General features: G+C 43.7%; 1 long non-coding RNA gene across 1 annotated transcript in view; it reads left to right on the plus strand.

Annotated features, from left to right (window-relative positions):
• LOC141083718 (uncharacterized) overlaps positions 1–10,949 on the plus strand; it is an 80,630-nt gene extending 69,681 nt beyond the window's left edge. The window contains exons 2-3 of the long non-coding RNA XR_012230798.1: positions 7,914–8,002; positions 10,649–10,949. This is a non-coding gene — a long non-coding RNA (uncharacterized lncRNA). The remainder of the gene's footprint in view (positions 1–7,913; positions 8,003–10,648) is intronic.
• Positions 10,950–15,865: the final 4,916 nt, after the last annotated feature.

The following is a 15,865-nucleotide window of genomic DNA, read 5'->3' on the forward strand; positions in this document are numbered from 1 at the left end:
AAAAGTGTCATTTAAAGTTTGCAACAAGCCACCTAGGAGACACACCAAACATGTGGAAGAAGGTGCTCTGGCCAGATGAAACCAAAATCGAACTTTTTGGCAACAAAGCTAAATGATATGTTTGGCATAAAGGCAACACGGCTCCGCACCCTGAACGCACCATCCCCACTGTGAAACATGGTGGTGGCAGCATCATGGTTTGGGCCTGCTTTTCTTCAGCAGGGACAGGGAAGATGGTTAAAATTGATGGGAAGATGTATGGAGCCAAATACAGGACCGTTCTTGAAGAAAACCTGTTGGAGTCTGCAAATACCTGAGACTGGGACTGAGATTTGTCTTCCAACAAGACAATGATCCAAGCACAAAGCAAATCTACAATGGTTCACAAATAAACGTATCCAGGTGTCAGAATGGACAAGTCAAAGTCCAGACCTGAATCCAATCGAGAATCTGTGGAAAGAGCTGAAAACTGCTGTTCACAAATGATCTCCATCAAACCTCACTGAGCTCGAGCTGTTTGGGCAAGAATTTCAGTCTCTCAACGTACAAAATTGATAGAGACATACCCCAAGTGACTTGTAGCTGTAATCGCAGCAAAAGGTGGCACAACAAAATATTAAGTTAAAGGGGCCAAATAATATTGCACGCCCCACTTTTCAGTTTTTGAATTTCCACAAAAATTTAAAATAACCAATAAATTTTGTTCAACTTCACAATTGTGTCCCACTTGGTGTTGATTCTTCACCAAAGATTTACATTTGGTTTCTATATGCTTGAAGCATGATATGTGGGAAAAGGTTGACAAGTTTCAGGGGGCGAATACTTTCGCAAGGCACTATATATATATATATATATATATATATATACACTGCTCAAAAAAATAAAGGGAACACGTAAACAACAGAATATAACTCCAAGTAAATAAAATTTCTGTGAAATCAAACTGTCCACTTAGGAAGCAACACTTATTGACAATCAATTTCACATGCTGTTGTGCAAATGGAATAGACAACAGATGGAAATTATTGGCAATCATCAAGACACACTCAATAAAGGAGTGGTTCTGCAGGTGAGGACCACAGACCACATTTCAGTACCAATGCTTTCTGGCTGATGTTTTGATCACTTTTGAATGTTGGTTGTGCTTTCACACTCGTGGTAGCATGAGATGGACTCTACAACCCACACAAGTGGCTCAGGTAGTGCAGCTCATCCAGGATGGCATATCAATGTGAGCTGTGGCAAGAAGGTCTGCTGTGTCTGTCAGCGTAGTGTCCAGAGACTGGAGGTGCTACCAGGAGACAGGCCAGCACACCAGGAGACGTGGAGGGGGCCATAGGAGGGCAACAACCCAGCAGCAGGACCGCTACCTCCGCCTTTGTGCAAGGAAAGACAGAAGGAGCACTGCCAGAACCCTGCAAAATGACCTCCAGCAGGCCACAAATGTGCATGTGTCTGCACAAATGGTTAGAAACCGACTCCATGACGATGGTCTGAGGGCCCGATATCCACAGATGGGGGTTATGCTCACAGACCAACAGCATGCTGGATGCTTGGCATTTGCCACAGAACACCAGGATTGGCAAATTCACCACTGGTGTCCTGTGCAATTCACAGATGAAAGCAGGTTCACACTAAGCACATGTGACAGATGTGATAGAGTCTGGAGATGCCATGGAGAGCGATCTGCTGCCTGCAACATCCTTCAGCATGACCAGATTGGCAGTGGGTCAGTAATGGTGTGGGGTGGCATTTCTTTGGAGGGCTGCACAGCCCTCCATGTGCTCGCTAGAGGTAGCCTGACTGCCATTAGGTACCAATATGAGATCCTCCGACCACTTGAGAGACCATATGCTGGTGCGGTTGGCCCTGGATTCCTCCTAATGCAGGACAATGTCAGACCTCGTGGCTGAAGTGTGTCAGCAGTTCCTGTAAGATGAAGGCATTGAAGCTATGGACTGGCCCGCCAGTTCCCCAGACCTGAATCCGATTGAGTACATCTGGGAGATCATGTCTCGCTCCATCCACCAATGTCACATTGCACCACAGACTGTCCAGGAGTTGGCGGATGCTTTAGTCCAGGTCTGGAAGGAGATCCCTCAGGAGACCATCCGCCGCCTCATTAGGAGCATGCCCAAGCGTTGTAGGGAGGTCATACAGGCACGTGGAGGCCACACACAATACTGAGCCTCATTTTGACTTTAATTTTTTGTGTGACTCCAAATCCAGGCCTTCATTGATTAATAAATTTGATTTCCATTGATGATTTTTGTGTAATTTTGTTGTCAGCACATTCATCTTTGTACAGAAGAAAGTATTCAATGAGAATATTTTATTCATTCAGATCTAGGATGTGTTATTTGAGTGTTCCCTTTATTTTTTTGAGCAGTGTATATGGGTTGGTTTTTCTGTCAATAAGCGAGGGGTACCAACAATTTTGACCACATGTGTAGTATGTGGGCTGGTGGGGTTTGTGTGGCAGGGCAGCTTTTTTGTCCCAGTCTGGCCCTGTACGTGAGCCTGCTGGACATCCTGGGCCATTGACTCTGGCCCTAGGCTCCTTACGTACTTTCTATGCTCCCTGCTTCTCGCGCATGTGGCACGAGGCAGACACTGAGGACCCCTGTGTCCCACCACCAGTCTGCAGAGTGTGGCAGCAGGCTTACATTGCGTGTGATCCCGGCTGAGGAGTGAGGGATGTGCTTCAGGCAAGCCAGACTGTCGCCATACTGAGAGATTCTATTGTTAACCTTCCCCCTGAAAATTACAACTGCCAACATGTCATGCCAGAGTCAAACCTTCAGGGCCTGCTGGGAGTTGTAGTTTGGTTCCTGCAGTGAAGATGCTAGGACAGGTGCTCCATCTAAACCCACAGCATCAAAAGTCATTCACATTTGCATTGTGAAATCTGGCAGGCTCTTATGTCTAGGAAAAGTCAGATGGAATTCACAGAATCCAGCACTTTCAAGATACAGCCAGATGCTCCTATTGACTATAATGGAAGGCCGATCATGAGCCAGCAAAGCAGGTGGCTGGAAATCACACCATGCTGAGGCTTTGCCATTTTGCTGGCTCAATGCTGGATCCGGGTGGCCTCATCTTATATTCAATGGGATCATCTGGCTGAATCACGTGAATCCTGTGAAACCCATCTGGCTCTTCCCAGACAGCAGTGCCTGCAGGATATCACAACCACTATGGCAGAAAAAAACAGATAAATGTCAGATTAAGGCTGGGTTTACATCGTATTAGGTGCCATTTGTATAACGCATCCGTCACAAAGCGGCACTAACGCTATGTAACGGATGCTTTAATGCACACATTTCCAGCCATTATCGTAACGCATCCTAACGCATTTCAAATTCGGCATGCGTTAGCGATGTTCTGTTACTTTGTGACGCACCCTCGAATGTGGCCTACTGCGTTTTCGGGTACGTTATGTCTAACGCTCAGCGATCGGACACGTTTGCTGTGCACAGACCTCCATTACTAACGCATGCCGAGTCACGGGTACCTAGCGTTAGCGCATCCGTTAACATGATTGAAGAAAAAAGTTGCTTTTGGCCATCAGCGTTAGTGCATCCGATGTGTGATGTGAACCTAGCTTAACATAACGCAAATGTTCACCAGAGTCAGATGGAAAAGATTATTGGCGTGAATCTGCTATACACCCCCACATATATCTCACGTTATAGGGTATTTCCCAAGTCAATTGTGAAAGACCCTCTATGAGTGGATAGATGGCGGCAGAGGTGGATTCATTGTTGTAAACGTTTCCATTTGAAGTTGCTGGATAACATTTTGCTTCACTTTGAATATTGTTTAAATGGAATCTGTCAGGTCCCCGTCTCCCAGATCCACCAGCAGTTTTGTCCGCATATATAATTTCCCTGCCTAACTGTCCCTTTATTACATTACAAACATAAACAGATCTTTAGAAAAAGCATTTCTAAAGTCCATTTATGATATGTAAGGGCTTTGACAAGTCGATGGGGTGTTATTGTTCCCAGACTAGATGGCCCACTTAGATGTTATCATGCCCCTGTGGATGTGATAACATGACTCGCTAGCGCTATACTCACCTCACGCATGCGCGGCTTCTTCCCCTCACTGTATGGATCGTCTGAAGTTGGGTGTACGCGTCCTGGCTTCAGAGAGGCTCAATGTGCATGATCGGGAGTGCAATAGACTAGACAAAGGCCTCTTTTACATATGATAAATTGACTTTAGAAATACTTTTTCTAAATATCTGTTTATGTGTGTAATGTATTACAGGGACTGTTAGGCAGGATGTTTATATGTGTAGACACAACTGCGGTGGTTCTGAGGGTGTGGGGGACATGACAGGTTCTCTGTAAACTGATTGAGAGGCTAGGTGGTCTACCTAGGACTAGTGTGAAAAACTACTGATTGTAAATAACATATTCCGCTATTAACTACAATAAATAAGTTGCTTAACAAGAAACACTTTGATATAGTGCAGTGCACAATAGAGGTCTCTTTTGCCCACTGTATAGTTTGCTAAAAGACACGTTTTCGTGAGAGAGGCCAAAAAATTAAAAAATAATAAAACCATTTTTGGAAGCCATAGGGTGGGCCACTAGAGTCAATGCCACTGGTGTACCCTCGGCATCTGAGTCCAACCCTAGTTATACATTATTGTAATCCTGTAGGGAATGTGGAAAACCACAGAAAAAATGCGACCATAGATCCACAATGTTAAAATATAAAGCGTCTTTATTAGATAACGGACAGAAAAGGACAACTGGAGGACGTGCAAAATAGCAACCAAAGTGCAAATAGTGCAAAAATGTAAAATGAGCAGTCTAGCCACAGTCAAACCCCGTTACAAAATAAACCATTACTCATATTCAAAATACCAAAGAGTGAGGAAGTAAATAGTACGCCTAAAAGGACTTTATCAATGATTAGGGGGTAGAGATGGACTATCCTATATATTGGACTGGCTGCGCATGTTGAATCCGTGTATAATAATAACAAAAATGGGAAAAATAGTGCCCGTATCTATTCCCCATACGTGCTCTATAGATTAAGCAATCAAATCCCATTTAAATACTGCCACAAGGCAGAATCATCTTTATTGCTAGAGCACACTATGGGAATATAGGGAAGATTCCCAGCACTATCACACATGCGCCCAAAGTACCCTGAAAGGGTTACTTCCCCGCAATAATATTACCTCACTGAAGGTTCAGGATGACCGGGCGGGCTGCTCGTCTCCCCGACGCGCGTTTCGGAGCTCTAGGGCTCCTTCCTCAGGGGGCGTAATCAGTAGATGCATGGTGCACATTTTTATATATGTCCGCCGGAAGTGCCGCGGACACGCCGCCCGCCGCTGCACTGCAGAGGTACCTCCCACCGCTGACGCGGCCGGAAACACGCGGGCCCACGTGGTCCGGCACCCGACACCGGCTGGGCACGTCACACAAAGGAGCAGTAGGCGCGCATGCGCGGCGCTTATGACCCCGGCGGCCATATTGCAATAGGGCAAGTGAACAGAACACCCACAACGGGACAAATAAAAACAACCAAAAAACCAAAACCGCATAATGATTTAAAATAGGGAAGGGGATAGGGGGGAATCAGATAACAAAGGACAAGGTTAGAGTTAAAATGCTCCGGACATAATACATAAAATTATACATATATTGGAAAATATTGATATATTATAACTCTCTCCTCGTATTATTAATGATATTTCTACAAATAATCCTCAATCGGAGGATCTTCCTGACATTACCCTAATACAGGGGAAAGAAAGGAAGGGGGAAGGAGGGGGGAGGGAAAGGGGAAACCGAGGGGGGGTGGGAAGACATAAAGAAAACATGGTGCTGCATATATAGATATCTTATATCACCATGTATAATGTAATAACAGACCATGATTACAATTATTAATATATATTCATATTACCGTTATAGATATATATACTGGCCACAATATGATATTACAATCTCATTGAATATATGTATTGCCCTTACAAATATGCTGGCCACAATATGATGTTAAATAACACTTAATAGGATCCATGTGAACACGTAATACCACAAAAAAAGGCCAAAATTGAGTCCCTCAATATATTCCTCATGTATATATATGTGGCAAATAACCCCAAGGACAAAGGTCAGGAGGGAAGGGGGGGGAGGGGAATGGGGAAAGGAAAGACAAGGAAAACCATCACAAAAATGAATATAAAGAAAGAACGAACTTCATATATAAAAGTCCATATCATTAACAATCCACACGGAGTCTTCAAAAAAGAAGTCTTCTCTTCTCCGAATTCCTTCGTGGGTATCATTAGATTCCTTCTTTATAATCTGGAGCAATAAACTTGTGTCCCAAAATGACCCCGTACACCCGACGCCTACTGCTCCTCTGTGTGACGTGCCCAGCCGGTGTCGGGTGCCGGACCACGTGGGCCCGCGTGTTTCCGGCCGCGTCAGCGGTGGGAGGTACCTCTGCAGTGCAGCGGCGGGCGGCGTGTCCGCGGCACTTCCGGCGGACATATATAAAAATGTGCACCATGCATCTACTGATTACGACCCCTGAGGAAGGAGCCCCAGAGCTCCGAAATGCGCGTCGGGGAGACGAGCAGCCCGCCCGGTCATCCTGAACCTTCAGTGAGGTAATATTATTGCGGGGAAGTAACCTTTTCAGGGTACTTTGGGCGCATGTGTGATAGTGCTGGTAATCTTCCCTATATTCCCATAGTGTGCTCTAGCAATAAAGATGATTCTGCCTTGTGGCAGTATTTGAATGGGATTTGATTGCTTAATCTATAGAGCACGTATGGGGAATAGATACGGGCACTATTTTTCCCATTTTTGTTATTATTATACACGGATTCAACATGCGCAGCCAGTCCAATATATAGGACAGTCAACTTGTGACATACAGGATGCAATGCTATACCATTGCTATTGTGGTTTGTCAATTTTTTTCTGTGTTTTGCACAGGTTTTTGCATTGGTAGAATGGACTACAGGGCCAGGGAAAAATCCTGGCTGGGTCAAGCTGATGAAGTCTTTGGACGGGACGGGACAAGTGGTATGCAGGCTGATGGTCATGGGAATGATGGTTTATTTGAATCTATTAAGAAACTACTCGTTAAGTGAACGAAGATCTGGTGGAGTAGAATATTTTTAGAGAAATATATCGTGAAAGACATGATTCCAAGGGGCTTACAGGTCCGCATTCTACCCACTTTCCCCATTGAGGATGCCGAATTTGTGTCGTGTTGGGAGGAGGCATGTGGGACATGTTCTTTTGCATTAATGAAATTACTGATTAACTACAATTCAAAATCTATTAGTGGTCTTGATAAGGAGATTGATCAGGCCTTGGCAGATCTCCGGGCTGGCTGTTCTGTGGAACAATTGAAATTGTACGAGGATAATCTTGAAAAATCAGTGGACACTGTGGTGAAGAAAATCAATGATACACAGGCCTCAAAATTCAACAGGGACATTAAAGATTATCAAGATAAAATTGTGTATCAATGGAAAAGACATGCCGGCAATCTATCTGTAGGACATCGCAGTGTTTCTAACACTTCGATTTCGTCACTTAGTACTCAATCTGGAGCTTCCATTGCTTCCATGGTTACCCGATCTAGGGCCAATTATGGGCGAACAAGGAATCACAACTTTCACCCATACAAAAGACAGAGGTATCGTTCACCTGAAGGCCCAAGTAGGGATAACAAGGTAATCAATCTTAGTGACTACGTGCTTACTAAAGCTGATTGTGATTTGCTATATAAAGGTCTGTCATTCTCACCTACGGCGGGTTTTGACAGATTTACAGCTATTAAAGATCTACACATCTTTGCTAGATCTTTACTTTTTAAACGTTTTTTCTTCGATGATAACAAAAATAAATTGTTTCCTACAGAAAAAGAACAGTCGGCCCTGAGAATTCTTGAGGAGTTGGCGGAGGAACATTCATCCATCGAGGGAGGCAAGATTCCTCCGGTTTTGAGGGTACGCTCCAAGAAGTTCCCCCTCCTTTCGAACTGTGGTGTCATTGACCTTTTTGTTAAAGTTGTTAGTAACGAATTTCTTAAGATTCCACAGTATATACAGAGGGATAACTTGACTGGGGAGGAGAGAAAACGTTTGAGCTATCTAAAGAGTCTCCCTGATATTGTGATAAAGCCGGCGGACAAGGGGGGAAACATCGTACTATGGCCCAAACAAATGTATGAAAAGGAAGCCATGCGTCAGCTCTCTAACACTACGTGTTATAAGAGACTGACGTTTAACCCCTTGTCAGCCTACTGTGCACAGTTGAAGGGGATTCTTACAAGAGCCAGAGATGCCGATATTATCTCGGCGGAACTCTTTACAGCATTAATAGTAGTTGAACCCATGATACCAACGTTTTATCTCCTCCCCAAGACCCATAAAAACATACAGTGCCCCCTGGGTAGACCCATAGTCTCGGGGCGGGGGGGCTACTTGGAGTGTATCAATCAATGGTTGGATTCCCTCCTCCAGCCGCTGGTGGAGGATTTGCCATCCTACCTCAGGGATACAAATCAACTGCTACGTAAAATGGATGGTCTTACCTTGGAGGATTCAGAAAGTTGTGGGAAGCAGGGTGTGTTGCAGTCCGCGCTGCCGAGATTCACAAATCACCTGGGATGCAAGATGTTGTAGCAGTGTACTCCTTTATTTCCTCCTACGCGTTTCGGCGCCCTTCCTGGCACCTTCCTCAGGGATCCCTGAGGAAGGTGCCAGGAAGGGCGCCGAAACGCGTAGGAGGAAATAAAGGAGTACACTGCTACAACATCTTGCATCCCAGGTGATTTGTGAATCTCGGCAGCGCGGACTGCAACACACCCTGCTTCCCACAACTTTCTGAAGGTTTTTCCACGTGCGAGTGGTTGGTGGAGGTCCTGCAGCAGCTGATTCTGTGATATGCTCTCAAGCCAGTTGTGGGTTACACAACTGGAATAGGTGAGTGGAACTGTATTATACCGCTCATACTTCTAGTGTCACTAGTGATAGGGCACTATTGCGCCTCTTGTTCCCCCCACCATTTTTGTATTGTTACCTTGGAGGATGACACACTTCTGGTCACTATGGACGTGGAATCGTTGTATACGAATATCCGCCATAGTGACGGATTACGTGCAGTTGATTTCTTTCTATCCACATCCAATTTTTCCTTTTGTTTTAGGACTCTTATCTTGGAAATTCTAGAATTTGCCCTCAGGCATAACTTCTTCACGTTCAGGGGGTCTTTCTTCCTGCAGCTCCAAGGGACAGCTATGGGGGCGGCCTTCGTGCCCTCATATGCCAATCTGTTCCTGGGGCTGTGGGAGAGAGACCTCCTGATGTCAGATCAACTGTCATCTATGGAGCTCGTCCCCCTTTGGACGCGCTACATAGATGACATTCTATTGATCTGGCAGGGGGATACGGGGTCATTAGACAAGTTCATCTTAGAATTAAATGGCAATGGCCTTAACATTCATCTTACTGCCTCGTATGATCAAGATAGGATAGAGTTTTTGGATGTTTTGTTGAGGAGGGGTCCCGAATGGAATAAACAGACCACTATTTATAGAAAGCCTACTGCCACAAACATGCTCCTGCATGCATCCTCCTCACACCCGACACACATGGTACGTTCTGTACCGGTAGGCCAGTTTTTACGCCACAGACGTCTATGTTCAACAGAAGAAGAGTTTGAAACTCAAGCAAGGGACCTGAGGGGTCGTTTTGCAGAAAGGGGATATAGCAACAGGTCAACTATGAGGGCCTATTTACGGGCCAAATACAGCAATAGAGATACTCTTCTGTATAAAATTGACGATGAGGTGAAGAAATCAGAGATAGCGAGATTTATTACCACCTTTAATGCCCGGTCTGACCATGTACGTGGTGTTTTGAATAAATCCTGGAACATCCTGCAAACTGACCCCATTCTAGCAAAGATCATCCCAGATAAACCACAAATTACCTTTAGAAGAGCTAGGAATCTACGAGACCATCTTGTACGTAGTCATTACATTGGGGATCCACCTAAGACCTTTTTGGACAATTTTACCCGTAGCAAGAAAGGTGGCAGTGCGGCTTGTGGTCATTGTGTGGCGTGTGTTAATATGATCAAGGATAACAAGTTTACGGATTCTACAGGGCAGAAACACTGTAAAATTGAGAAAAATATCAATTGCCTATCCCGTAATGTGATTTATTATGCCACATGCCCGTGCTCCCTGATCTATGTAGGTCTCATGACCAGACAATTGAAGGTCAGGATCAGGGAGCATGTGCTGGGCATACAAGCCGCGGCCAATGAGGATGAGGTGCACTTGCTGAAGACTCTACCGAGACACTTCAAGTCACACCATAATTGTGACAGCAGTGGCCTTAAATTTAAGGGCATTGACATGATAGATATGGGGATTCGGGGTGGAAAAATCTCCCAACGCTTAGCTCAAAAAGAAACGCGTTGGATTTGGACGCTTAATACGGTGCATCCCAACGGATTAAATGAAAGTTTGTCTTTTGTTCCATTCTTATGATTTCAGTCTCGTATTTTGGGACTGTGCTTTGGCATACTATGGTGCGGTAGTTTTTATGCATTGGTTTTAATTTAATTTTGTTTTGTTATTTAAGTTTATTATTAGGGTCGGGTGTACGGGGTCGTTTTGGTACACAAGTTTATTGCTCCAGATTATAAAGAAGGAATCTAATGATACCCACGAAGGAATTCGGAGAAGAGTTCCGACATTGGTTGTGGCCCATAGACGTCCAGGAGACGGAGGATGTGTTCGTTGGCTTCCCCCTTTGAAGACTTCTTTTTTGAAGACTCCGTGTGGAGTGTTAATGATATGGACTTTTATGTATGAAGTTCGTTCTTTCTTTATACTCATCTTTGTGATGGTTTTCCTTGTCTTTCCTTTCCCCATTCCCCTTCCCTCCTGACCTTTGTCCTTGGGGTTATTTGCCACATATATATACATGAGGAATATATTGAGGGACTCAATTTTGGCCTTTTTTGTGGTATTACGTGTTCACATGGATCCTATTAAGTGTTATTTAACATCATATTGTGGCCAGCATATTTGTAAGGGCAATACATATATTCAATGAGATTGTAATATCATATTGTGGCCAGTATATATATCTATAATGGTAATATGAATATATATTAATAATTGTAATCATGGTCTGTTATTACATTATACATGGTGATATAAGATATCTATATATGCAGCACCATGTTTTCCTTTTGTCTTTCACCCCCCCTCGGTTTCCCCTTTCCCTCCCCCCTCCTTCCCCCTTCCTTTCTCTCCCCTGTATTAGGGTAATGTCAGGAAGATCCTCCGATTGAGGATTATTTGTAGAAATATCATTAATAATACGAGGAGAGAGTTATAATATATCAATATTTTCCAGTATATGTATAATTTTATGTATTATGTCCAGAGCATTTTAACTCTAACCTTGTCCTTTGTTATCTGATTCCCCCCTATCCCCTTCCCTATTTTAAATCATTATGCGGTTTTGGTTTTTTGGTTGTTTTTATTTGTCCCGTTGTGGGTGTTCTGTTCACTTGCCCTATTGCAATATGGCCGCCGGGGTCATAAGCGCTGCGCATGCGCGCCTACTGCTCCTTTGTGTGACGTGCCCAGCCGGTGTCGGGTGCCGGACCACGTGGGCCCGCGTGTTTCCGGCCGCGTCAGCGGTGAGAGGTACCTCTGCAGTGCAGCGGCGGGCGGCGTGTTCGCGGCACTTCCGGCGGACATATATAAAAATGTGCACCATGCATCTACTGATTACGCCCCCTGAGGAAGGAGCCCTAGAGCTCCGAAACGCGCGTCGGGGAGACGAGCAGCCCGCCCGGTCATCCTGAACCTTCAGTGAGGTAATATTATTGCGGGGAAGTAACCCTTTCAGGGTACTTTGGGCGCATGTGTGATAGTGCTGGGAATCTTCCCTATATTCCCATAGTGTGCTCTAGCAATAAAGATGATTCTGCCTTGTGGCAGTATTTAAATGGGATTTGATTGCTTAATCTATAGAGCACGTATGGGGAATAGATACGGGCACTATTTTTCCCATTTTTGTTATTATTATACACGGATTCAACATGCGCAGCCAGTCCAATATATAGGACAGTCCATCTCTACCCCCTAATCATTGATAAAGTCCTTTTAGGCGTACTATTTACCTCCTCACTCTTTGGTATTTTGAATATGAGTAATGGTTTATTTTGTAACGGGGTTTCACTGTGGCTAGACTGCTCGTTTTACATTTTTGCACTATTTGCACTTTGGTTGCTATTTTGCACATGTCCTCCAGTTGTCCTTTTCTGTCCATTATCTAATAAAGACACTTTATACTTTAACATTGTGGATCTATGGTCGCATTTTTTCTGTGGTTTTCCACATTCCCTACATTATAAGTTTTAGCGATTGATCCTTGATGGTCCGGGTTTCATTGCACCTGTGTGTCAATTTATGACATACAGGATGCAATGCTATACCATTGCTATTGTGGTTTGTCAATTATTGTAATCCTGCCTGTGATGGTAATGAAACTGTTGAAAAGTCATCTGTACAGAACAAAAAATGAAAGTACATCCCTTGACCCAAGAATCTTTATTAATGAACTAGCTGAAGAGCCCGGCGCTGCCCGGGCATAGTAACTAACTGTGGTTAGTTATAGCAAATTATAATTATCCTCCATCCCATAGTCCCGTGCCCATATACCCATCATACATATCCACGATCCTATAGGCCCGTGCCCATATACCCATCATACATATCCTCCATCCCATAGTCGAGTGCCCATATACCCATCAAACATCCTTCATCTCATAGTCCCATGCTCATATTCCCATCATACATATCCTCCATCCCATAGTCCCGTGCCATATACCCATCATACATATCCTCCATCCCATAGTCCCGTGCCCATATACCCGTCATGCATATTCTCCATCCCATAGTCGAGTGTCCATATACCCATCATACATCCTTCATCTCATAGCCCCATGCCCATATACCCATCATACATATCCTCCATCCCATAGTCCCATGCCTATATAATACCCATCATGCATATCCTCCATCCCATAGTCCCGTGCCCATATACCCAACATACATATCCTCCATCCCATAGTCCCGTGCCCATATACCCAACATATATATCCGCCATCCCATAGTCCCGTGCCCATATACCCGTCATACATATCCTCCATCCCATAGTCCCGTGCCCATATACCCGTCATACATATCCTCCATCCCATAGTCCAGTGCCCATATACCCATCACACATCCTCCATCCCATAGTCCAGTGCCCATATACCCATCACACATCCTACATCCCATAGTCAACCATTATGACATCATAATGAGCGGCGGCAGGGCTTGCAACCTATGATGACATCAGTGTCGCCATGGCAGCCATTGTGACATCATAATGGGAGAGGCGGGGCTTGATACGCACACACTGTTTCCCTAGTATGCAAATAGGGGCATTATGACATCATAATGAGGGGCGGGCTTGACACACGCACTTTTTCCCCAGTATGTAGATAGGGGCAAAATTGTTTGGTGAATTGGAACGCACGGGGTTAAAATTTCACCTCACAACATAGCTTAGGACGCTCTCGGGGTCCAGACGTGTGACTGTACCAAATTTTGTGGCTGTAGCTGCGACGGTGCGGATGCCTATCCCGGACATACTCACACACGAACACACACACATACATACATACATACACACTTTGAGCTTTATATATTAGATTATCATAGAGTACAATTAAAATAAGATAAGGTGCCTCATGCCAAGAGGAGATGCAGTAGCAAAAAATTAGATAATCAGTGTATATGACAAAGCATAATGATTTCACTAGTAGTCTAGGTGTAAATATGCATTTTAAACCTTCATGTGAAAAACAGTAACGCACTATTATGAATGTAGATGTGCAGAGTGGATCCACCAAAACAATACGTACATGGTATAATAATTTTACTTACCTGAGAAGAAGTGCTGGTGGTGTCCACATGAAATATAATACTGTGTCCATCCACCTCGATGATCATTTTGACTTGCTTTTTTGGGGGCGGGTGAGGGAGCGCCATTGCTATATAAGTACGGATTAGCCAATCAGAAGATAGCAAACCCTAACAATTTACATCCCCTTTCAAAAGTTGTATGTCAATCAGGTTGTGACATGTCAAAGTGTCAAGTGCATGTGGTCCCGGTGCCATCACAAATTAAGTGACTTCCGGTCCGCCGCCAAGGTGGAATGCATGAATTCCATCACACCCAACTGGACAGAAGTGGAAACCTAATCGTCACCAGCTGCCATGGACAGGACAGTCATATGGGTGGTGCAGTTGATGCATGCGCACAGCCACGGCACTGGTCCATATTGTGTACATTGGATAAATGAGTGAACCATCTTGGCAGTTAAGAGCAAAATGCTGCAAGGGCTCTGTGTCCAAAGATAACTTTTATTAAAAGGTCTAATATTCTTAATACTTAACTAGAAAGGCTAAGGCAAACACAGAAGTATAGGCAGTATGCAAACAATATTGATGCAATAAAGTGATACCTTGGGTCAAGGGATATATTTTCCTGGTGTCATTATGTTATAATGAATTGTGAAGTGTAGCCCTCCCAGGTGTTAGTGTTTTTGAACACTATTATGTTTATTAGTATTAGGCTTAGTAGCCAGTGTGAAAATTGCAAGATGATTTTTATTCCTTGAAATATAAAGGAATATGAATATTGAATGATGGAATTTGTAACAATGTAGGTAAAAGGAAAAATTTTAGCTGTTACTGATGACAAGAGAGCACAAATAAACAACAGCATGGAGGTTAGAATAAAGGTAAAAACCTATAGACTGAACAGTGTTCAGGAACCACTGCCCGATTTTCACACAGGTCTTGTTGAGGGGGCTTGGTGGGGTCAGGCAGTCCTGATCCATTAGGAGGCATCTGATGTGGGGTGCGAGCCTCCTTGCGCCTCACGACAGTGACTGTAATAAGATTTCTAGTGTAAGGAATACCACAGCTCATCATGAATTAAACAAGCAGTGGTGTCATGCCCCCATTGTGTCATTTTTTTATAGAGCTGTGAGAAACTGGTATGAAAACGCCAAAAATCAGTAAATGTCTGCTCAACTCTGAGTTGGTGACTTTTCAAAGCAATTTATGCCAAAATTCTGGTGAAATTTCTTTGAGGAATTGTGGCCATAATCTTCAGGTTTCTAACCTTCAATTGGATGTCAACTGCCAAATGGAAAAGTAATTCAAGATAGTTTGGAAAGTAAATAGAGGGCCCAAGTGGTCAACTGTATCAAACATAAAACAAAAAAAAGACTAAAAGATGAAAGCTGGAATGGTCATCTTTAGATTGTGTGGTCAGATGAAGACGTGTGGCCTTATATCTCTTTCTATATACTGTAGAACAAACTTTGTGGTGAGAATAGCTTAAAACCCATTATTTTATATGAGGCAAAAAACCCATCAAGAAAGTACTAAGTGATATCAGTGTGCTTTACGATAAGACCTCTATGCAGTAAAAGCTAATGTGAAATACGCTAAAGGTCAAACTGATTGACATCATTTACTGGACATAATACTTTTTTACCCATTGACATAAGATAGCTGTCACTCATCGTTATTCCATTATTCCTCCATTGATTACAATACTCATGCTGTTTGGTTTATGTCTATAGAAGAACAATCCTCTGCTGCTGCTTTTCCTAAAGGTAGAAAACATAAATTAGGTGAAAATAAAAAAAAAACAAAATACTAAATGGTACTCAAGAATTGACGTCCTAATGGATGTGAAGTAAATCAAATGGTTATT

Source organism: Dendrobates tinctorius, unplaced genomic scaffold (assembly GCF_039654945.1).
Source record: "Dendrobates tinctorius isolate UK_male_01 unplaced genomic scaffold, ASM3965494v1 ptg000021l, whole genome shotgun sequence".
NCBI classification, from domain to species: domain Eukaryota; kingdom Metazoa; phylum Chordata; class Amphibia; order Anura; family Dendrobatidae; genus Dendrobates; species Dendrobates tinctorius.